Source organism: Alligator sinensis, unplaced genomic scaffold (assembly GCF_000455745.1).
Source record: "Alligator sinensis unplaced genomic scaffold, ASM45574v1 scaffold368_1, whole genome shotgun sequence".
Classification (NCBI taxonomy): domain Eukaryota; kingdom Metazoa; phylum Chordata; order Crocodylia; family Alligatoridae; genus Alligator; species Alligator sinensis.
In genome coordinates this window covers 1814899-1839486 of record NW_005842025.1, presented here as the reverse complement: position 1 = coordinate 1839486, position 24588 = coordinate 1814899, and the positions used below count along the sequence as shown (strand labels likewise).

General features: G+C 43.5%; 1 protein-coding gene across 4 annotated transcripts in view; it reads left to right on the top strand.

The window, feature by feature from the left end:
* TOX2 (TOX high mobility group box family member 2) overlaps positions 1-24588 on the top strand; it is a 381887-nt gene that overhangs the window by 74694 nt on the left and 282605 nt on the right. The window contains exon 1 of one of the 4 annotated variants that reach the window (XM_025202442.1): positions 20688-20702. The exons of the other annotated variants lie outside the window; for them this stretch is intronic. The gene's annotated coding sequence lies outside the window, so the exon portion shown is untranslated. Of the gene's footprint in view, positions 1-20687; positions 20703-24588 lie in introns of those variants that run through there. 4 annotated transcript variants of the gene reach the window in all.

The following is a 24588-nucleotide window of genomic DNA, read 5'->3' as shown; positions in this document are numbered from 1 at the left end:
GCTGGGTCTAGATGACCCCAGCTAGATACTCATCTAACCTCCTCTTGAAGACCCCCAGGGTAGGGGAGAGCACCACCTCCCTTGGGACCCCGTTCCAGACCCTGGCCACTCTAACTAGACCCTGGCCACTCTAACTCTAACAAATAAAAATATATGATAATATTTTACATATTATTTTATATTCTCTCTCTCTCTCTCTCTCTCTCTATATATATAAAATGATTCTGTTTGTGGTACATGCTGAGTAGCAGCTGTCACTGAGCTGGCCACAGTAATCCCCAGCACCTTTTTCTGAGCATTAACTGTTAATTTTAAACTCATCAACAAGTGTGAGTATAGTTCATATGATTTATTCTTTATGCATTCCCATGCATCTGTCAGCAGTGAATTTTATCTGACAAAGTGCTGATCACTAGCCACACTTCTTAGGGTCCCCTCAAGCTCCTTGCAATCTTTCCTAGTCCAGACTAATCTAAAGAACTTTGAGAGCTGCAAAAATTACATTATTACTTTTTAATGTGTTATACAATGCTCCTCATAACACAGACTTTAAGGCACACTGCTATTGACCTTTAGCAATGCTGAAAATTGATGACTTGTTCCTATATTAAAAAAAAAAAGAACCAAAGTAATAGAGCCCTGCGCTATCCAGGGTATGTCCTTGGAAACCCTCCTTGGCACCGCATTGTGACACAAGTATCTTCTTTTATGTCTGTTTGGCATGCCAGATTTTCTGTAATGCAAGATGAGAGACTGAATGCTTTTACTTATGTCTTTTACTTTTTGTTTGCCCTTCATTTGCAGTTTTCAGGTGTTAAACATGTTGGTTCTATTCACTGGTGAATATTTGTATTCCTTTCCATTGCCACAGAAAGAGTCCCCTTGACTCCAGTTGACTTTGGATCAGGCCTTTATTTCATTTATCTTCAAAGTGTTTTTATAACCATTAACTCATTAACAATTTCCCTATGTGGTAAATAAGTAGAATTATTCCTCTGCACTGGTGGGGAAGCCAAAGGAAAGAGTCTTGAGATTGTATTAAACTGATTAACTGAAAAGAAGCACAGATACTAATAGAAACTTCAATTTGCATGTTCTGCTATTTTTTAAGTCTCTGAATTTCTGTGATTAAAATAGTAGACACACCACTGCCCATCAGTATAAGGTAAATAGAGTATGATGCTGAAAGCTATTCTACAGTACAGTGTGGCAACAGGTGCTGCTCTGGCATTATATCTGTGTAAGAGGCTTTAGCCATTGTTAGCATGATTCAGGCAGAAAGCAAGGTACGTTTGCACCTTACAAACTAACTAAATCAGAGTTGTATAGCATAAGCTTTTGTAAGCAGTGGGCTTACTTCATCAGAGGCTGTGAAAGGACTGCCTACATTATATTTATCGATTAGAAAAAGATGGATCCCATTGCTCAACCTAGTTCAGATCTAAAGCCCATTGGGAGTCACTGGATACTCCCCATTAATTTTTCTACGTTTTGGATCAGGTCCAGAATGGCAACTCAGATACAAGCAAAACTCCCACGGCCAGGAATAAAAAAAAAAATGCAGGAAGCTCACAGTGAGGCCCTGATATAAGCTGGTACTTTCAAGTGTTTTTGTGATGCTGTGTGCAGTTTCCCAAATGGAAAAGTAAATGAACAAACACATTAGTTACAAATAAAAATACTCTTGTTGGTAGCTGTTGTTGTAGGGATGACAGTGGGCAACTGCAATACACAGAACCCAAATGGGCTTAAGTATCCTTGTTTGCTGTCCCACATCAATGAAGCTACTTTTCCATAAAGAACCCACTGGGAATAGGTTTTGATAAGGAGGGTCTCTTAGCAATCTGTATTACAAGGCACTGTCTTTGTTCTGTAGGTTTCTGACAGACCCTTACAACTAGTAAGCTAGTTTTTAACTGTCTTCAGTCCAAACACCAAAAATATAATTTGCCATGATTGGAACATTTGCCTTAGCTTAGAGATGTGCCACTTCTGCATTTGCCATGGCCATATTGTTTGTTTCTGAATTGTGGTACCATTAGACGCATACTTTTCTATTTGGGGACTAACAGGCAGGAACAAGGCATAGATTCATAGATGCTAGGGTCGGAAGGGACCTCAATAGATCATCGGGTCCGACCCCCTGCATAGGCAGGAAAGAGGGCTGGGTTTAGATGACCCCAGCTAGATGCCTATCTAACCTCCTCTTGAAGACCCCCAGGGTAGGGGAGAGCACCACCTCCCTTGGGAGCCCGTTCCAGACCTTGGCGACTCTAACTGTGAAGAAGTTCTTCCTAATGTCTAGTCTAAAGCCTAGTCTAATGTCTGTGCATATGCACAGAGGGTTGGAATTTGCCATCCTTGCTTGTGCAGTGAAACATCTGAGTGAGTTGTGTCTTTGTTTTAAAGATGCCAAATGGACAATTCTGCTTGATTCTATCTAGGGTAACTTAGGGCTGAATTTGATCCACAGGCTAATAAAATTAAAATACTGAACCAAAATTTGCTCTTGTTTAAGGTAAAATTCAGTAGAGGCAAAGAGAACCTAGGGTCTTTCTTTGGATAAAGGAAGCAAATAGACAACATATATAGGAGGCCTCTGTTCTGGTTGCAAACAGCCAAATATGCATCAATTCCAAGATAGTGCTGGAGTTAACAGGTTTCACAGTGATTAGATGCAATGGCCCTGGGTATGGGCAAACTTATATGAGCAGTAGCTTCAAATAGGGAGGGAGTCTTGCTGTTCAGGACTGTGTGCATTATCCTGCAGCAATACAAGTATAGCAGAACTGCTCCAATTTTAATTCTGCTGACATACAGCTGGGGAAACTTAGCTAACATGGGCCACATCTACATGTGCACTTTACTGAGGAATACAGGCAGTCCTCGACTTATGACTATTTGAGCTACGACAAACGGCACTTGCAACCTTTGGAGATTATGACATGATTTCAAGGTTCCCACAGGGTTTTGACTTTGCGATGCTGGACACAGCTGCCTCCAGCTGGTAAGTCTGTTGTGGTGGGGTGTGATGGGGCAGACCAATGCCCGTCCCAGCGAGGGAGGGATTGGGACTGGGGCTGGGATAGGGGCTGCCCAGCAGGTGGGGAAGGGTGTGGGGAGGGGGTGGGGTGGCTCCCACTGCTGTGCACCACCAGTCTGGGGCAGCATAGGGGAGGCATGTGCCCCCAGATCTGGGCGGGGCAGGTGGGGCTGGGGCTGTGCCGAGCTGCTCTCTGGGCTGGTGGCGGAAGCCACTGGGAGCGGGGACTATGCCCTCTTGCTGCTTGCCCAGCCGAGGTGGGCACTGGGTGGAGCTGCTATGCTGTCTCTGGACAAGTAGTGCACAGCAACCAGAGCTGCCCTGGCCTCCCCACACCTCCTGGCCTGGCCCCGCTCTGCTCTGCCTGGGCGAGTGGCGGCAGGGCAAGGGGGGGACCCAGATCTGCATGGGGTAGGCGGGGCTGGGGCAGCATTGGGCTGCACTCCAGGCAGGTGATGGGGGCTATGGCAAAGTTTGGGGTGGCTGCAGCCCCCACATAGTCCCCACTCTGCTGCCCACCCTGCCTCGATCCAGGGGCACAATCCCCCCCCTGCCCTCCCGGTCCGGCATTGGGAGCAGCGGTGAGAGCCAGTGGACGAGCCACCCGATGAGCAACTCCCAGACCAGTGGCCCACAGCAGCGGGAGATACCCACCCCCTCCCCACGATCCCGACCCTGGCTGGGCAGCCCTTGCCCCAACCCCTGTCCTAGCCCCAGTCCCAATTCCTCCCTCACTGCAGGGGCATTGATCTGCCCCCACACCACAACAGATTTACCAGCTAGAGGAAGCTATGTCCAGCGTGGGAAAGGAACTAATCCCTCATTTATAACATTGTTCCTATGGGAAAACTGGTTCCAAGTTGCAACATTTTGACTTAAGATGTGGTTTTCAGGAACCAATTGCGTTGCGAATCTGAGGAGTGCCTGTAGACCAATTAGCTGCAGAGTAAAGCATCACCATCTACACGTGTGATGGTATTAGACCACGGCAAACTAATTAACACAGCTAGAAGATAGTGCTGTCTGGGACAAATAGGACAGTACTATCTTATGGTAGAGTAATTAACTGAAATTAAATGCATATGTAGATGCTGACAATGGACATAAATTGTACCCATTTAGTCTGGTCAGCAGGGGGACAGACTTCTGCCTGCCATCTAGCCACATGGCTCCACACTTTCAGCACCCTTGTGCTCCAGCCAGCCCCTCTGCTGCCTGATGCCACCACCTGGAGCCTGGAACAGAGCAGGACAGGAGCAGCCCTAGTGTAAACTACTCCACCCTGGCTCAAATTGTTGCTGTCTTGGGCGCATATATAGATGCTGTGCCCGGGAGTAATTTACTCCAGCTCAAAGTGCTCCAAAGTTTATTGCTTCAAATTAATTTCACATGTAGGTGCACCCATGCATTGTTGCAGGATCATGCACATTTAATATTTCCAGCATAACAACTGCTGCACAGTTCAAGGCTGCAGTTCCCCCCCACCCCTCTTGAAGTGACTACAAGTATGTTTTTACATTAATCCCTGTCACCCACTGTGCATGTATGGAGTAGTAGCAACCACTGTTTCAGGATTTGATTCAGATAGTGGCCACAGGGAGTTTGTAACAACCCCATCACCTTCCTTTGGAGGGATACAGTTCACCCCCAGACCTTAGGCAGCCTGTGTACTTCCCTGCTGCAATAGGGTGAAATTTAAATGATCTGACTGTATTTTTAAAGATCTATGTAGTTTATTGTGTAGAGTAACTTTTTATTGTTACATAGGTCAAGATGAATAGGTTGTAAAGGCTAAGAGGGGAATTCCTACTGCCCTTCTTATTTTCAGCATTGCAAAATTGAGGGATGTTACCTTTTGGGAAGCTTTGGAGCTCAGTTGGTAGAGTGACTGGCTATGGACTGAAAGAATCTGGGTCTGATCCCAGGTGAAGGTAGTGAGTTTCTACTTCTAGAATAGTTCTGAGGTCTAGCCAGCCTCCTATCCACTGGGTACCAGGAGCTGCCTGGGGATAAAGTGTGGTACCTCCTTCTTTTGCTGAGCTTTGCCTCCACTACCCCAGTGAGCCTCAGTGGCTTGCAAAGAGGACAGCTTTACATTCATATTGTCAGTTACTGTTGAAGGATTTTACTTTGAAGGGTCAAATGTCATTCTTGGCAGGAGCCAGGCTTCTGGGCTTGATACACCAATAAACATGTGATATCCAGTCTGTGTATCTACAGGCAGGTTGCTCAAAAACAAAATTTGACAACTACAGTGAAAAACCCCACACTTAAATTTAGGCAGAATTTCTCCTTCATTTTCCATTGGTAACACTGGGGCTACCATTTAGTTTCATGCAAGGAATATTTTCTTCCTTGCATGGTGAACTTAGAGGAGAACACTTTCTCATGTCAGTGAAACATTTTTATGATCCTCAACTGGTTGCAGGATAGCTACTGAGCCTCTCTCTGCACAGTAGATAATTTTTCCTGACTAAAGCATTGGAGGACTTGGTGCTGTCCAGTGAAGTTCTATGTATTTGTGCATGTTCAACATCTGAGGGACTCAATCCTGAGAAGTATTTAAATATGACAGCTCATATAAATCAACTGGTAAATAATACATAAAAAGAAGAGAGCATGAATGTCTAATTAACTAAATTTGCAACTGAAACACACAAGTTAAAGGGCATGTGATTTATCACTTGTCGGTAAAAATATTGGTTATAGCTATTGCTTTTAGTGTTGCAGCTGTGATACACAAGTTAAAGGGCATCTGATTTATCATCTGACTTTAACCATATTTGGGTAGAGAGAACATACCCAAATATTTCAGAGTATGTTGTAGTTTTCTTTTAACCAAATAACTGTTGGCTCTGCTATTTTCTTGAGGCAGAAGGTAACATGAAAACAAGAACATAAGCCGTACCTTACTAGGTCAGACCAATGAACCATCTAGCTTAGTATATTGCCTGTGACAGTGGCAGAAGTGGATGCTTTAGAGGGAGAACAGATGAATAGGGTATATCTAAAGCAGTGATTCTCAACTGGAATGCCACAGCATCCTGGGGTGCCTTGAGATCCTTTCAAGGATGATGTGGGATGCCACACTGTTAGGTTCACAAGCAGGATTCACAAGATAAATTCATAAATTTAAAATAGAAATCCATAGTGTTAAAAACATTCTGGCTTGTTGTGATCTTTCTGAGTTCTTTACAACAGAAGAATTGTTCTATCATTTTTCTTAGTAAAAAAAGAGTGAAAACTGAGATCTGGCATTTTCCAAGTGGTGCCTCATATCTATCAGAATACCTTAAGTCTAAAAAGGTTGAGAATCATTGGTTTAGACATGGATCTATTGTCCATTAATTTGTCTAGTCCCTTATTGAATCTGGCTTTACTATCTGCTTCTACAACATCTTATGGCAATGAGTACTACAAGTTAACTATGCACAGCATATGCAGGACTTTCTTTTGTTAGTTTTAAACCTGTTTCCTGCTAATTTCAATGAGTGCCCCCTCTAGTATTCTGTGACTTGGTGAACAACAGTTCAATATTCACTTTGTCCACACACTTCATGATTTTATACACCTCCATTAATGCCCTACTCAGTCTTCTTTTTTTTAAATCTGAAGAGTCCTAGCCTTTTAGTCTCTCTTGGTATGGCAGCTGCTGTATATCCCTGATCATGTTGATTGTCCTTCTTTGTATCTTTTCTAATTTTGCTGCATCCTTTTTGAGATGCTGAAACCTGAACTACAGATAGGATTCAAGATGTGGGCACCCCATGGATTTTTAGAGCAGCATGATGATGTTTTCCATTTTGTTTTCAATCCTCTTCTAATGATGCTCCCAACATTTTATTATTTTTTTTTGCTCACTGCTGCACATTGAGCTGATGTTTATAGAAAACTATCTAAAAAGTTGCCAAAAGCAGTTTGATTGCTTACAAAAGACAGGAAAAAATAATTACAGTTGCCACTCTTCCTATCTTAAATCTGGATTAGAGGTTAGAAACAGGGATGGGAAATTAGAACGTCTGGATTTGCTTTAAGACATTGCCTCTAATTTATATTGTACCATTAGGCCATTTACTTCAAATCTCTGTTTCATTTTCACAGCCTGTAAAATGGGTCTGCTAATGCATAGCTCAGTTATCAAATGTCAGTTAACAAAAGTCAGTTATCTACTGAATAATGTTACCTTGAGCCTTAACATAATTTAATGTTCATAGGACACTTTGCTTTTTATCAACTGAAAGAGACTGTGGTAAATAATGCAAGATTTTATTGCAGCACAGTGCGTTGTACTGTTTATCTTAAAAATCTGATTTTTAAAGGTGCCCTCACTTTTTGTACCACAGATATTTATGGCATAATTAACATCCATTAACTGAGTGCTTGATTTGCAGTGGCAGCCAGGTACTCACATGACTAAATAGTATTAATGGGATCAGCAAATAATCATGGCTGTAAAACTGACTTCAGAATGTGCAAACATAAAAATAATGGAGATCAGGGCTAATCTGAGACCAGCTTCTAAATTAGCCCATAAAAGTTCTTGTTAAGTATCGGGTTGATTCCCAGAGATGACAGGCCCTTGCAGCTTCCATTGACTTTTGTTGGCATGTGGGTGTTCAATGCTTCTGAAAATAAGGACCTATATTTTTGCAGCTCAGCTGAAGTCTCATTTTTATGTCAGTCAGATATTGATTTGAGTAGATTTAGTCCTGCAGTTTATCCTGTGGCCATTCAGGCAGCAATGTTGCTATCTGAAATTAAAATTAGAAATGACACCCCAAATTATCAAACTCTTGTCATGTGTCATGAGTTTCAAACTCAGGTTCAGGTACCTGAATATATTTGGTCTGATTTTGAAAGCTGCTGAGTCAGTGGGAGTTGCATGTTTTCAGCATCTGTGAAAATCTGGCTGTAACAAGATCAGTTCTTTAGTATGTATCTCGGTTCCCAACCTGAGACCCCAAATATGAAAATATTGGCTTGCAGATTTAAGTTACACATATTACCTTGGTTTGTGATCTGCACAGCTCTGAAGGAAAAGTAGGTTTGAGACATAGATGAGAGACCTTTGGGGAAAACCCAGCTGCAGTCCCAAGTGGTGTTCATGCTTTCATACTCTTCCTGTGAGTGGGTACTGAAATACTGCCCCTGCATATTAGGGGCACTGTTATATTTCAGCTTACACATAAAACTGATTTTCTCATGCCTTGTGACCATTAAACAACTCCTGGTACTGACTGTAGCTGTGTTATCTCCATGATTCCACCAAAATTCCAGCTGGGGAAATGCAGTCTGTCTCCCTAAGTTCACCTATGTTTCTTCCCTTCTGCCTACCCTGCCCACCCCATTATGTAGTTCATGAGATTTTGAACAGCTGCTGCATGCCTGATAAAAAACTGCACTTAACTAATGGGTGAAATTACTTTTACATATAATTCATAAAATTGACATCCTTCAGAAGGCAAGATTATTATTCTGAGTTCATTTTAAGGTAGGGCTCATAGTTGCCATTGGGAGAGTATATTGTGATGTGACAGTTTTTGTGGTACATGAAGAAAGATATCCAAAACTCTACTAAAAGCATTTGCACTTGTGATTTTTGCTGTTGCTTGTATCAATAAAAAGATCAGTAAAAAATAGCTCTATGGACCACAAAAACCTCATTACATAATGTCTGGAAGTACAAGTTTATACATTCAATTCAAGTAACAGATACAGTAAATCTTAAGACTCAGAGGATAAAGGAAACTATTCTAAATGTGTCTTAATTACCAAGCTTGAAAAATATACTCACCAAAGCTGAGTAGGAAACTTTCCCTTGTGACCAGCATGGCTGAAGTGGTGAAGTCATCATTTTCAGCAGAATTTAAGCTTTCATTAAATACATGTATATATTTTCTAGCTCTTCCTGTGATGGGAAGATAATATTGCAAATAAGCACTGAATATGAACCCATAGAGTGCTGTTTCCAGAGTCTTTAAACTAAAACCTCTGCCTTTTATTCTTCAAACAATTGCACAGTAAAACTCATGAGATCTTCGTCAATTTCATGGCTATCTGTTTAGAACCCTGTGGACAGCAGTGGCAGATGTTTCACCCTGCAGTTTCTAGAGAAAGATTTGATCCATGTCAGAAGATTGGAAGGTGAGCAGGGTTGTCAGAGATAAGGCCTGCGGGCTGGACCTAGCCTACAGAGCCCTATCATCTAATCCCCACCGATGCTGCCTCTGGGTCTGGAGTCAACTTGCACATGATGCATGGTGGACCATACCCAGGCCATACATGGCACCTGCTTCATCTAGCTTGGGACTTGTGCTGTACACATTGCCTACCCTAACTGGGCAGCACCCATCCAGCTGGTCCAGGACCTATGCTATACATAATGTGCCCCACCTCAGACAGCTTTGGGTCCTGGCCTGTGCTCAAGTGTAAAGCTTGAGTGTGCACTACATGGGGCACGTGTCCTGGACTGGCTAGAGTGAATGGTGTATGCATTGGAACCAGCAGGTTGGGGAAAGTGGGAGAAACAGAGCAGCTGAAGTGCAGTCTGTGGATCCAGTCCGGTCTGCAGAGCCAACCACGCACCATTCATTTGGGGCCAGATGAGTTTGATGCCCCTGGTGTAGAGTAACATAGACAGCCATAGTCCCCCACCTTGGCACTTCTGAGGAGGATGGTAGAGGAGCACAACAGCAGAGATCGTAACCTTGGCAGTCAGGAGGCCTTAGGGTGGGGTAAGGAAGTAAATAAAAGTTATTTCCTTCTTTCTAGTGCCTAGAAGGTTCTAGGTTCACTATATATCAAATATCCAGAGGTTCTTAAGAGTATTGGAATCTCAAAGGATGTTCAAATCTCAGTGCAGTGGTTGAAATCCCTTGCACAATTCACCAGACGAGTGTTTAGGAAGGCGGGGATTTACTGCTTGGCTACAGTCTGGCCTGTAGATTTAGTCTACCAGCTACCCTGTGCTGGTGATATTTAATTAGGAATAAATTTTCATAACATTTCTTCTTTCTTTTCCTGTCTTTTTTTTTTTTTTTTTACCTGTGTTGGATACACTGTACTGGTTGGTCACTGATCAGTGGAACCAAAGGGTTCTCCTTTCAGAGAAAATACTGTAGAAACTTTACTTACGTGATAAATAAAAACAGTTCCATGAGACTCGCACTGAATTTTAAAGGCAGTGAAGAATGTTGTGCCATTTTTTATTAACTTGGTGTAGGATTGGGATCAAAGTTTTGCATTCACTGGGCCTGGAATGTTGAAGTTTTTATCTTATTTATAGGCATCAAAATTAAGTCTTTTTCTTCTACTCCATATAATTGATTTTTCAGTCATCAATGAAAAATACAAAACATTACACTGAAAAGTACTGATACCTTCTAAGAAAAGCAAGAAGACTATTCCCCAGCAGATATTTCTATTTATATGAGGTTAGAGAGTGGAGGTGAGAGAAAGGGAGCTAAGCCAAAAGTCCCGCTTTTCTTAATTTATTATGGAAAAAAATGAGAAGAGTTGAAAAGCTCTAACATCCTAAAACCCTCAGAATAGACAAACTTTAAATTGCTGTGGTACACCAGATGGCAGCATGCTATGATTGTTGTTGAAGGGAACTGGGCACTTTTGAGTTGACTATTTATTTGTGGTACTGGTAGTGAATTTTACAGCTGCACTTCAGTTATAATTTTAGATATGCAGGGATGGCTAGTGCATGTGAATAGGTGCCTTTGTGAGTGTGCATGTGTGAATCTAAATAAATAAATAGGCTTTATCTGAGCAGGTACTGTAATTATTGTACTGACATATGGCACCATTTGTATAAACCACTCAAATCTGGTGCACATCTGTTTGTATTATACATTGAAGTTATCCTGGCATTCAGTTCTGAAATGCAGTACAGGGACTTTGGCTTGTTGTACCACTTTAAATCTGAAAGTGCTCACATTCCCCAAAGGTTAATTTCCCTGAGGGTTTTCAGAACATTTTTGAAGCCACTAATTTAAGCCCATTTTGCATAAATTACATCTCACAGGCAAAGGTCTATTCTTCCACTGCTGTGCCAGTGTGCAACATTGTAGGCCTTATTGATTTAAGTGGGAAACTGCGAAGATGGAGGACTCTTCCTGGGCAGCTGAGATATTGGCAGGATCTCACTTCAGAAGCCTACAGGTTTTCTGAAATGTCACTAAGTTGTGTGTTCACAAGGAGAGAGAAATAGATCCTTAAAACACTTTAGCATTGTATAAAAAGAAACAAACAAGACTAAGTGTGTGTGTGTAGGCATGTGCATGTGTTTATATGAGAGTATATAGAATGGTAAATATTTTTCCCCAACATTTATACTTCACTGCTATGGAAAATGCTTGTTAATAACATTTAATTGATATTAGGTTATGATTACAAAGAAAAACTTAACAAAAACTAAATGTATTTTCTTTTTTTAATAAAGAAAGAGACTGCTTTCTAGAAGGAAGCAATATTAGTCTATCAGTCAGCTTTTTCACTGTGCAGTGATATTCCCCTTCTAAGCCTATCCCTGAGGTAGGCAAAGGCTGCTGCTGTGAGACATAATTTGGAAACATCTAGGGACAGAAGTTACACATAAACCAGTTTAAATGATCAGAAACTGGTTTAAACCTGTAACAGAACAGAAGGTTAGTGCACATAAACCAGTTTCAAAATGGCTGAAATTGGTTTAACATAAACCTGGTTGAATGGAGTATCAGACTTAAATGATTAGGGTCAAAATGTTTTATGAAACTTCTGTCCCAGACCCCTTCCTGGTTCAAGTTAAATCACAGTCCCCCAGCATCCCAGCATGCTTTGCAGGCCTGGGCTGGGATATGATTTGCTGTCTGCTCCAGCAGAACAGGGCTGGTGAGTAGTGAGGGCTAGCTGACAAGTGGTTGTGGGAGGCTAGCCCAGCTGGGAATGCAGCACAGTCTGCAGGGGGGGCTGGGGGGAGACTGCCCCCTTTCCCCTGGGCAAATCCTAGTTGGGCCCTGGGCCTAGGGAGGGGGGTTAAATACCCCTTCCCCTGGTTAAATTTACTTCTGGCTGCAACAGTGGACTACAAATCCTAGAGGCACCTGGAAGCAGGAAGTGGAAGTGATGAGCAACCCTGCAGAGTCTTGCTGCTGTAATTTTGGGCTGGAAATCCCAGAGAATTTGGGGGCAGCAGGAAGAGGAAGTGAACACACAGTCCATGCTGGCTACATGCCAGAGAGCCATGCTTTAGCACCCCCAGCTTCTGGCCTGAGCCATTGCAAGCATGTGGCTGCATTTCTTGAATCAAAGGTAATGTCTGTTGAGTTTGATCTCAGTTTAATCTCTGCATTTTAGACTAACCTGCAAAGACTGAATCAATTCAGCCTCAGGCTTTTTGACTGTCTGTACTTAGCCCTAGAGGGCTGGTGTTACACAGTACACGTGAACTACGCAGCAGGCCTTTACATAAGGTGACTATGGCTTGCAAACCTAGAGTACTATGTGTTTTTTAATGGTTTTCTCACTGAGAGCCCCTTCATTGTCAGTTAATGCAGTAAAGCTTCCTCTTGATTTCTGCTAGATTTGGTTTGGGCCTTTGGAGTGTTGTGCAGCCCTTTGCAAAAGTGATGCTCCAGGTGAGAGAGCTAGCTGCAGAAGGAAACTTATTAACCTTAATCAGTTTCATTTTGAAGCCAACCACTGCACAGAAAGTGCTAGCTGCAAAAAGGTGAAGAGTAAGCTCCAACTGCAGAGCTTTACTTCTGACAGTTAAAGAACCATTCCTGGTATTTGCCTGAGTTGGGGTTTTTTTTGTTTGTTTGGTTTGGTTTTGCTTTTTTGCTTCCCCTACAGTGGTCATTTAGAATAGGGTTTTCCTGTATTGATTTGTGCCTTTTGGTCCAAAATAACATGAGAAATGGGTAGTAAGTTTTCTTCCATGTGAAGGCACAACATGGTATTGGAGACAGAAGCAAAGGAAAGAAAGGAACTCATGCTGATATTGGATAGCATTAGATATTGTGACTCTGCTGCAAACACTACAAAATGTAGGGTTTTGCTATAATGAGAAAACACAGAATATCTCCTCCATTGACATAATTTTATTTAATTGCTTTATATGTTCAAATGCCATGCCCAAAACAGCACAGAGTCCAAACTCACTCCCTTCCTAAGATTTGGCTATATTAGCAGAAAATACATAAGAAAAGGCATCTTCACCTCACTCCTACCTTCTCCTCAGTTTCTTCACCCGCACCTCCCTTATGTCCAACCTGGGCAACAAGCCGCCTGCACCAGAGTCCGCAGGAATCACTTAACATTTGCTAGCAGGAGCAACACCTGTCAACGGAGTGGAGATGTTTCAGGAAGACATTTACACTTCATTATAAATCTTTTCCCATATAATGTCTAATTTATGCAAATCAGATTGCTTTACTTGTCAAGGTCAGTCAAACAGCTGTGGAAGTGGTGTTTCTTTTTCATTGTTACCACGTTCCTGTACCTTGCCTTTGGTTTCCCTATTTTAGAAAAGTGATTGGTAAACAGAAACACAAGCTTGAATCCAAGTACATGCTCATATCAATTAATTAATAGAATTACAGTAAAACTGAATGCTGCTAGTAAATGTGAATTCAGTTGTCATCATATCCATGACTACCCATCTCCCACCTCCGTGTGGAATAATGAGAACAAGGGCTGCAGGAAACAACAATATTTTTACACATGCTGTAATTTTAGATTCAGTTTCATATTTCATTAATTATTGTTTTGTCATGTTGGGAGCACAGGGAGGAAAATATTAATCATAGGTTCTGCTAAGTGGTGTTTCAGTAAGTAAAATAATTTTAAACAAGAATTTTATTTGTGCAGATTTTACATTTCTTTTTATTTTCAACCTAACTTCGCAAAGATTTTTCTGGCAGCCTGGGCCAAAGCCTTTGTTGGTAGAGCTCCACACCCACCGTGCATTTGGTCCCTGTTTATGTTTGTGACAGTGCACATCCTTCCGTCTGTGGTAAGCAAAGCATGCAACTCCTTACATAAATGCCAAACCTTACAGTTGCAGGTTCCCTCTGTTTTCAGATATGCTTTCTCCATCTGCCTTTTCAGTGCAGCACAAGTCCTCCAAAGCTGAAATAAGGTGTGATGTGTTAGTGAATGTAATAGGTTCCCAATACACTTCATTCAGCACATAATTTATTTTCCATTCCATCTTCCTCTTTCCTTTTCTTGTACTAAGCTTTCCTCTCCTCTTCTGTTTCCTGGCTACATCCTTTGTAGGTTGCAGATACTACAAGGAATAATGGTGCATTCTATATCTTAGGGAGTCCCCATCCTGGCCTACCTTAAGGGTCAAATGTTGGACATTATTGGTGATTCTCTAAGAATGTCTTTGAAATGAAAAAGGAGGTTCAATAACCTGTTCATATCAGTTCCCTTGCCAGCCAGGGTTTCTCTAACTCAACTAGTATGATAGGCTTCCCTTTCTTGCTAAACCTAATGTCCATTGTATAGGAATAGTTTAAACAATTGGTGCCTAATTCCTCTGGCCCCACAGGCTAGGTGATTGGCGTGGGGCTAGTTCGCAGGTTGGATGTGGTTTATGGGGCTGGGTTATGGTCCCAGTCTGGACCAGAGGCCAGACTGTGGACCAGATCTGGCATGCAGAGCCCCGTTATCTGGCCCATGGGCCTCCCTTTGGGTACGAAAATTTGGCAGCATGAGAAGTGGTAGCTGTATTCATTGTTGCATCTCCCAGAACTACATCAATTAACACTGTCTACATTCCCCTGCTACCAGTTTCTTGGATCTGAGGGGAGCCCTGCAAACCAGATGACATGGTTCTGTTCACTGAATCTAGCCTGTGAGCCATATTTTAGTCACTCCTGGGTTAAATGGTAACTGTAACAGATTACCTATATCAGTAGGCAACCTATTCTATCTACTCTACATTCTTATACTCTGCTTGGTACCACAGCATCTGAGCACATTTCAGTGGTGTCTTAAGCAATGTAACTAAGGCCCCCTCTACATGTTATTCTTAAGGCATGACTAACCAAGTCATCATGCCCTAAGCTGTGAGCCAGCTACACGTTCAACCAATTAATGGTGTGATAAAAAAAGGAATGAGCTACAAAGCTATTCCACAAAAAATGTGCAACAACTTTTTAGGTTCTAATCATTCTATTAATTAAACTTATGGCCAAGTGTTCCCCTGTGACCGGGAGCTCCATCAACTGAGGGGCTCCCAGTCACAAGGGTGCACCACCTGTTGCCATCCCTGCAACTGACAAGGCTTGTAGTGGTGACAATGTTGTGATCTGTGCGGCTTGAAGCAGGGAGAATGCTGCCCCCCCCTTGAGCCTTCTTGGCTGAAGAGCTCCCAGCAGGGACAGCGTATTTGACTGCGGGGCTTGCAGCAGAAAGAACCCTGCCACTATAGGGTGCCGTCTGAGGTGTGGGGCTTTCAGCAGTGACAGCATTCCCTGCATTGCCCCTGCTGTGAGCCTTGTACCTCAGGAAGCTCGGAACAGCAGCAGTGTTCTTGCTGCTGCCATGTGAGCCCCGCAGTGATGTGGGCTGTGGGGCTCACAGTGGCAGCAGAATAAGGAATAGTGCTGCTCCTGTGAGCCCCACACCTTACAAGGCTTGTGGTGGGGGCAGTAGTCTCCCTGCTGGCCCCAGTGAGAGCCGCACTGCTGGCAATGCTCGCAACAGGGGCAGCATTTCTGGTGCTGCCCTTGTTGCAAGCCCCACTGAGCCTCATCAACTGCAGGGCTTGCAGCCCTTGGGAGCTGGAACAGGGGGAGCCCAGGATCATGATCCCAGCCCAGATTCTATCCCATATGGTTTGTTTCTTTTTCCTCTCCCCAAACGAGGAACATGTATACAGTAGTGTCTTGCTTTTGGTGGGGTTTTAGATTTTGATTTAACTGTCCGTGTTGTTATTTATGTCTGAGAAGGCCAGATCAAAGAAATGTAACTTGTACTTGGAGTGGACAGTGATGAAGTTTGTAATATTTCTGGGGGCTTCATTCCAATCTTGAACTGGCTCACACAAAATTTCTCTTTCCTGTACAGATTAGATTTACCCTTGCTATAGAAAGTTCAAGGGAATATGGTTGCTGACTACAGTCATTCACCTCATATTAGGTGGTCTTTTTAATATATTAGGCCCAGGCCATAAAATACTTTGACAATAAACTGGCCCTTGACCTTGGTACAGTATTCTCAGGAAAGATCAGGCGTGTCTACACATGCATTTAAGCATGCCTAAATTTAATGCTCATTAGCTTAATGTGCATTAAGCTGATTTTGGCAGGTGTCTACATGTGCAGGCATTAAAATGCATTAATGTTGTGTGTGGACTGACTTGGGACTAAAGTTAGAGAGGGAGACAAGGGAGGGGAGGGAGTTACATCTGGGGTTTGCTCAGACCAAGGTGCGGGGGCTCCAATCCACCCGTCCCACTCTCCAGCACAGGCTGGGCAAACCCATGTAATGAGGGTTTACATTGTCGTGTGATCGGGCACTTTTAAAGTGTTCTGCAGTCATGTACTTCTGTCAGGGCATGGCTGTAGAGCGCTTCAAGGAGCTGATTGGGCAACAAAACACAAGTTCTGTCAGCGCCCATAGTGCTCCCTCGTACCACCTGAGTACTTTAATATGTTGCCCAGCCAATATAAGTGTGCATCTACATCTTCACTAATACCACCCCACTGCACACTTCCCTTGTCCACTCTAGTCCTACGAAGAGTAGGAATAGTTTGCAGGTGTGGGAAGGTATGACTATACATATGGACCACAGTTAGGTTTGAGTAGCTACATGTATAATTATAAATGGGCTGACTATTTCAGGAGCTCCTTTTTCCCCAGACTCCAGCTAGCCTTGATTTATCTTCTATGGGATATACACTGTATGGTGCCAACCAGAATATCTCCAAATACAAATCCTTACTTCCATTACCTGTTCAGAAGTGTGGGTGGAGTGGAGCCTAGTTTTCAAAGCATTTGTACTCAGTGTCAGTATTAGGATATTTCAATCACATTCTTGTTACTGTTTTCTCTTTCTCATGGAGGAACTTCTGTAGTTTTGTCTAGTAATTTCCAGCCATTAAATTGACTCCTTCCCTCGTGCCTCCCCTGTGCACCTCCTCTTCCCTCTGATCTATGTTTTCTGAATTATGCCAGCATGTGGGTCTCTGATTTCAAAATGTATTTCAAAGGTCTTCCCAGAAGTGCAGTATCTGGAATAAAAGTTGTGTTTTTATGTGAGTATGAGTAGCTTTTAGTAGTTGGTTAAAAACCAGCCACCTGGGGGCTGTCAAGAGAGGAGGCTGGTCACTGACCCACTCATATAATCTCATTTCAGCTCTCTTTAGCAAAGGAATGGATGAAAACATTTTTGCACCTGTGTTAGAAATGTGAGGCAAGGCCATCAAGAGATGCATGTTATTGTCTAATACACCAGCAAGTGACGGTGCTTTTTTTTTTCCTCTGGGAGCTGCTCTTGAAGATGTGAGCTGCTACTTGTTGACAAGTAAAGGGGTTTTCCCTTGCTCCAAGCCTATGGTGTTGGGCATTTGATACACACCTCTCTAGTACTCATTCCAGGGTGGCAGTTTGTATCTCTGTGATCAGGGGCCTGGATCAGCTTGGATTAGTGTAAGGGTTTCTGTAATAGTTTGTGCTTTGAAATCCCCCTTTCTCAGGCTGTAGCACATTAGGAGAATCAGTCTGTTCGCAGCTGTGCAGACCTCCACAAGGGAAACTGAATAAGAGTACATCCTGGGGCTCTTAACTTTCAGGAGGACACAGAAGGAATTAAAAGGGGCATCCATTTTACCTTTCCAGCTCTTGCATGCTGGTCACATCCCACTGACACAGTCTCATCCTCTTTGGAAATCAGAGACAGAATTTTTTTGTCAAGGAACAAAACCCACTAGTGATTTGATTACTGGAGTGAACCATGCAACACTCACTCAAGGGAGCACACTTTTTGTGTCTTTAAAAAAATCCCTCAATATCTGCTGGTCTGGATGAGAGCAAATGCATGTCAGAAAAAAAAGGCTCCCAGATGTTTATTTCAGGTGATGGCTTTGCATCATGTCTCAGCCTCTGAACCAAAACAAACACCATCCGGCTGCCATTGCTTCATGTTATTTCTGGCACCATCACCAAGTAACTGAACTTCAAGTTTCATGTGTGTATGTGAAAAACTGTAGATTGTATTAAGATAATCAATTATATGTGAGAGGAAACCAGAACTTTTTCCATTGGTTTTATCAGATATTGTGGTCAGTTAAGGCAATTCAAAGAAACTCAGAACCCTATTACATTCACTCTTGCTATAATCACTCCATCTCTGTTTACCATATTCAGTTAAAGTGGCTTGTTTGCTACATCCGCTCTGCTGCCAAAATAACCTCATTTACTTTTGCAAGGGCTTCTGTTGCTGCTGCAGTGTTTCTGCATTGCAAATATGTTCTTGGCTACAGCACTGAGGTTTGGAATATATTGTTCTTTGAATCCTGCAGTGGAGTTCAGTGGTTGGCATTTTCATTCACTCTTAAATAGCATTTGAATGGCAGCCTTTTTTGGAAATGTTTGCTTGGCAGGGCTTTGCTTTAATCTGCTACAGAGTTGGATGCTCTCTTTACTTAAGGCTTCTTCTAGAATTATTATTATTATTACTTTGTAAATTCAGATTCAAATAGAGCCTAATAAAAATTCAAGAAACTGCTTAAATCAAGGACTTTGTGGATCTCCAAACAAAACAAATGATGAAGGTGACTCTTAGTACTTATTTAGCCACCCAGTTCATTTCTTGCTCTCCCAAAATGTTATTTTTCTTGTGCTCAGAGCTGTGTAGGTGTAGCTTAACTGTACATTGTACAAGGTGTTGAGGTGAAGCTGGAGGTTTTATTAGATACAGAGGGGATAGCTGTGGGTTTGATACACAGGAAGGTATGAGGGGTGATTGGGGTTTTGGCTCTCAGGACCTGGTCTTGTCTTTTATCAGCAGGGCATCGCTATGTCTCCTTTTCCCTTTGGCCTTCAAGCAAAATTACTGCTATCTAGACATCTGGTTTTTAAACAGGGCTAGAATTACTTGCTCCTCAACAACCATTGGCAGCAAATAGCTTTCAGTGTCCTCTGATGGCCATAATAGCTGAATGTATCTAGTAAAATGATCAGCAGCTGACAATGTTGACACTTAAATTGTCATTAGACTTCAGTATCAACTTCCCAATAAGATTAAGTCAGGAGGTTGCTTTTAGCTATTACTTCAAACTATTTGCAGGCTCACAGCTTTGCATTAGCTTACCTTTACTTCATATTTTGATGGTTACCCTTTTTTGGTCACAGTGACCAGTGATGCATTTTTCCATGGAAATTGATATTTTGCTTCACAATACTAATCCAGTGGTGGAAAACACTGAAGCCCAGAATACCATGATACACAAATTGGCCAATGCAGGCCTTTGTGTATCATGGTATTCTGGGCTTCAGAGTTTACAGTGAAGGAAGTGTTTGTCTAAATAAATAAATAAATACTTCTAATAACTATAAGACAATGATTCTCAACCTTTTGGGACTCAAGGCACTCCTTACTGTACTCAAGGTAGCCTCCATAACTGTGAATTGAGCAGCACTATAATTCAAAAACTAATTTATATATTACAGTGCTATTTCCTTGCAGAGGGGCCAGGCAGTGAGGGTGGGGCATTATTCAAGTACAGACAAGCCTGAGCCTGCACTTATCTCCTTAGCTTATCTGCTTAGCTCTTCACACTTTGCTTATCTCTTCACACCTTGCACCCTTAAAAGGATTTGGCAGCATTGCACAGTGCCACAACACCCTGACTGAGACTCACTGTTATAAGGCCTTTAGAATTAAGATTGAGTAATATTGAACAATACTCTGACCCCTGTCCTGCTTGCATGGCAGGGGTCATGGGAGCCAGAAAGGCCTTCAGTCCCTGCAGCATGCAGCCCATGAAAGTGTCTGTGGCCCCTCTGAAATTGGACAGTCCTGTTTTAGGTGATACTGTAATGCAAACAATAATATTACCTATTTCATTGGCAAAAACAAACAGGCAATACAACAAAGCAAAAGGACTGATAAAAACAGGGAAGCTTCACAAGCAGGGTTCCTAGAATAGAGCTTGTAGTTGCCCAACAGGGGAAAGTAACAGCCTATCCAAAATGAACTTAATGTAGCTTATACTACATTACTGAATATATTGACAGTCTCAGAAAAAGGGATGGGTAAGACACGCATCTCTTACTTGCTTGGTCAGCACTTAGCAAGACTGCACGCTGCCCATCATCATTTTGGGTAGGCTGCTACTAGCCCTTGTTAAACTTCCCCTTCCTTGAGGGATCCCCATTATCTTTTGGAAACTCCAAACATTCCCCATTGCCTTCTAACATCATTTTGTTTAAAATAAATGGAATACTTAAAGTGCTTAAGGCTGCACTTTTCTATTTCACCATAGAACGGGTCATGCTTACCACATGGAGAATTTTTGGTTTTGTTGTTTTTGTGCCAAGAACATGGTCCATGCAGAATCCACCAGCTCATCACACAGGGCAGGGGAAAGCTGTTTTGTGAGGCACACTGGTACTTCGAGGCAAAAAGGAGGATCCCTGTTTGCTGAATTTCCAGGTGAGAGCTGCAGCTCCATAGGTCCCATGATGACTGCAGCTGGATACAAATAAGGCTTGTGATAACTAATTGTTTTACTGTGTTTTGGTCCAGTGCATGTTTTTATTGTACTTCTTAAAGATATTGTCTTCCTTTGAAGAAAAAGCTATGGACCAAATCCGTGAATAATTGTAAAGTCAGAAATGAATTTGTCCTCTGGTTTCCAACTGGCATTATTTTCCATTTTGAGATTTCTTAAGGTGACATAGCATGCAGTTCTGTTTTCAGTGATCAAAGCTTTGATTTGCTTCACTATGAATCAGAATGGCTTTGACCCAGCCTGGTGTGAACAAAGCATCTAAATTATAAAACTGATTATTTGGTGGTGGTATGAAACTGAACTGGTAGGACTTCACAGGTCATGAGTTTGTTTGTAGATGGCTATCTTCACTTCAGTAGCATACATAAGCTTGTATCCTTAGATGAGAATCTCAAAGTACTTTGTATGGGTAACCAGGTATGATCATCCTTATTTTGCAGGTGGGAAAGATTGATTTAGAGAAGATATTTGGCTTCTATAAGGTTACAGAGCATGTCCATGTCATATTTTGGAATAGATTGTAGATCTTATGGTTTCCAACACACTAAGATCATTATAAAATGCTATGATGTATGTGTTATCAGCCAGTTTTGAAACACAGAGGGTTTGGCCAAATGTGTATGAGTGGGGTTTTCACATAATGGCCAAGGAAAATATCCTGTTGATTCAAAAGAGGCAGAAATGCAAATCTTTTCATAAAAAGAAAGTGAAAGGCAAGGATTTCTCTCACTGAATTCCTAAACAATCACTGCTACAACATCTCTCTAATACTACCATAAAAAGAATGACTTCTTAAATGCAATATAGAACCTGTGTTCAGTTGTGACCATTATTGAATGCTTCAGAGGATAACAAAGGGCAAGATCATAGGGGACGTTACTTCATATTTTTGTCTGCTAATGGTGGGTTTGTGCCATGAAGAACGAAGATTTATATACCCTTATGCTATTTTAATTTTTCTATTTATAGCAAGGGTGGGCAAAATATGGCCCACAGGCCACATCCAGCCTGCCAGACACTTTCATCTGGCCTGCGGTGCCCCCCCAACAAATTGTGCCCCACCCAGTCCTTCCCCTCCATGAGGCTGGGAGCGAGGCATCCATGTGTACGCCCTCCCTCCCTCCCTCCCCCCCAAACATACCCTATTGCACCTCGCTCCAACCCTCTTGGGTGGAAGGGTCCTGCCCAGCCAGCAGCAGCTTCCGGGCTGGGCTCTTGCTGCAGCCGTCCCATGGGAACCTGCTTGGCTTCCTGGAAGTCCAACTTACCCAGGGCAGCAGAGAAGTGGTGGGGCTGGTGGGTGGGGTGGAGTTGCATCTGGGCAGAAGCACAGAGCACAACCCAGAGCCTACACCCAGGGGACAGTTGGAGTGCAGAGCTTGGTTGGGCAGGGTGTGGGTGTGAGGGTGGAGGGACCCTCCCACAAATTTCCCCCATGGCTTACAACCCCTGCTGTTTGGCAGAAGCATCAGGTGGGGAGGTCAGGGCACTTGTGCCCAATGAAGGCAGTGGGGCATGGCTCTGGCTGTGTGTGGGGAGAGGAGGGAGGAAAGCACAGCCTGCCTGGCTGCCTCTATCAGTGGGACTCTGCTCTGCATGCCTGCAGTTCCTGCACTCACGGTAGGGCAAGCCTCATGCTGGAGCCAGCTGCTTTCCCTGCTCCATGCTGTGCAGGTCCTCCCACTTGGCCAGGAGTGGAGGGAACCCTGCCCCCCACTTCCCCATGGAGTCCAGCGCAGGGCTTCCATGCTGTGAGTGCAGGAGCTGCAGGTGCACCACACTGAGTCCCTGTGGTAGAGGTGGCTGGGCAGGCTGCGCTCCTCACCCCCAGTGCTTCCTGCCTCTATCTCAGGGGCTCTGCGCCACATGCCTGCAGCTCCCGTACTCACAGTAGGGAAGACCCGTGCTGGACTCCAAAGGGAAGCAGGGGGAGGGGCTCTCGCCACTTCTAGTGGTATGTGGGGACCTGCATCTGCCTTCCCCACCGCCCTGTGCTCAGGTCCCCACACACCACTGGGAGTAGTGGGAGCCCCTCCCCCTGCTTCCTTGCAGACTCCAGCACAGGGCTTCCTCTCCTGTAAGTGCAGGAGCTGCAGACATGTGACATGGAGCCCCAGCGATAGAGGCAGCTGGGAAGGCTGCGTTTCCCTCCCCCACGCGCAGCCGGAGCAGTGCTCCACCGGGTACCTGCACCAGGCACAACCACCCTGACCTCCCTGCCTGCTGTTGCTGCTAGCAGCAGGGGCTGCATGCCTTCGAGGGAGTGTGTGGGGGTTTCCTACACCCCCTACCTCACATCCACACCCTGTCCCCACAACCCCCACTGACATAGACATACACCTTAACATACCCTATGTCCCCCTACACCCCCACACCCTCTCACAACCCTCCCCCACACACCCCCACACCTCACCACACACACACACACACACACACACAATATAAGAGTGAAACTTTATTTTTGAGTTATTATGGAATTCCTTCTATATACAGTACACAATCACAAGTTATGGCAAATTTTTTTTGTAATAAATTTCAAATATATTATAGTAAGTATTTGACTTCTAGTGTAAGATTTGTTTTTTTTCTGGTTCTAAGATGGCGGCACCCGCTCCGAAAAGGAGTGTTTGCGGGGGCACAGCAAGGAGAGGGACTTCCAGTGGCAAAGATCAGGAGTTAGGGGGACAGGATTTCTGGTCCCAATATAACGACCAGGGGGCAGGGCAACTGTTGAGGTGTGGGGCTATCTCTGTGGCCCCTGACAGCTCACCAAAACTTGTTAAGCAGCCCTCTACCTGCCCCTGGCTTATAGTGATAGACATTTTCATTATCCATGTATACATCTAATCTTTGTTTGAATTGTCCCCAGTCATAGGCCCGAGTGAGGTTGCAGAGCAGTGAGTTCCATAGACTAAATATATATTTTTTCCTTTTTCTGCAATTTCCTTTTATTATTTTTAGATTTGTTAATTTCAATTTAATTTAATGTTCTCTAGTTTGGTACTGCATGAAAAGTGGATGAATTGGAGCTCTTGATTCACCTTTTCTCTACCACTCATACCTGTTTTCTGAACTAAAAAGCTCCGTTCTGCTTCTTTTTGCTCATATTTGTTCCAAGACCTCTAGGTCTTTTAGTGTCCTTTTCTGGACCTTCTGTATTTCTTCTATATGTTTTTGAGACGGAATTCATAGATTTCATAGACATTTGGGCTGGAAGGGACCCCGGAGGATCATCGAGTCCAGCCCCGTGCCCCAGGGGCAGGAAGTCAGCAGGGATCATAGGATCCCAGCAAGATAAGCATCCAAATTTGTCTTGAAGGTGTGCAAAGTGGGTGCTTGAACCGCCTCCGGCAGCAGTCTATTCCAAACCTTGGGGGCTTGGACAGTGAAGAAGTTCTTTCTTATGTCCAGCCTGAATCAGTCACCGCGGAGTTTGTAACCGTTTGATCTTGTCATCCCTTGGGGCGCTCTGGTGAACAGATGTTCCCCCACATCCTGATGAGCACCCCAATAAACTTATAGGTGGCCACCAGATCACCCCTGAGCCTGCGCTTTTACAGGCTGAAGAGTCCCATGGCTCTCAGCCTCTTATGATAAGGTCGGTTTTCCCGACCTCTGATCATGTGCGTGGCTCTCCTCTGCACCCTCTCAAGCTTCTCCACATCCTTTTTGAATTGTGGAGCCCAAAACTGGATGCAGTACTCCAGCTGCAGCCTCACCAAGGCCGAGTACAACAGGAGAATGACATCCCGGGATTTGCTTGAGAAGCATCTATGGATGCAAGCCAGCGTTTTGCTCACTTTACTA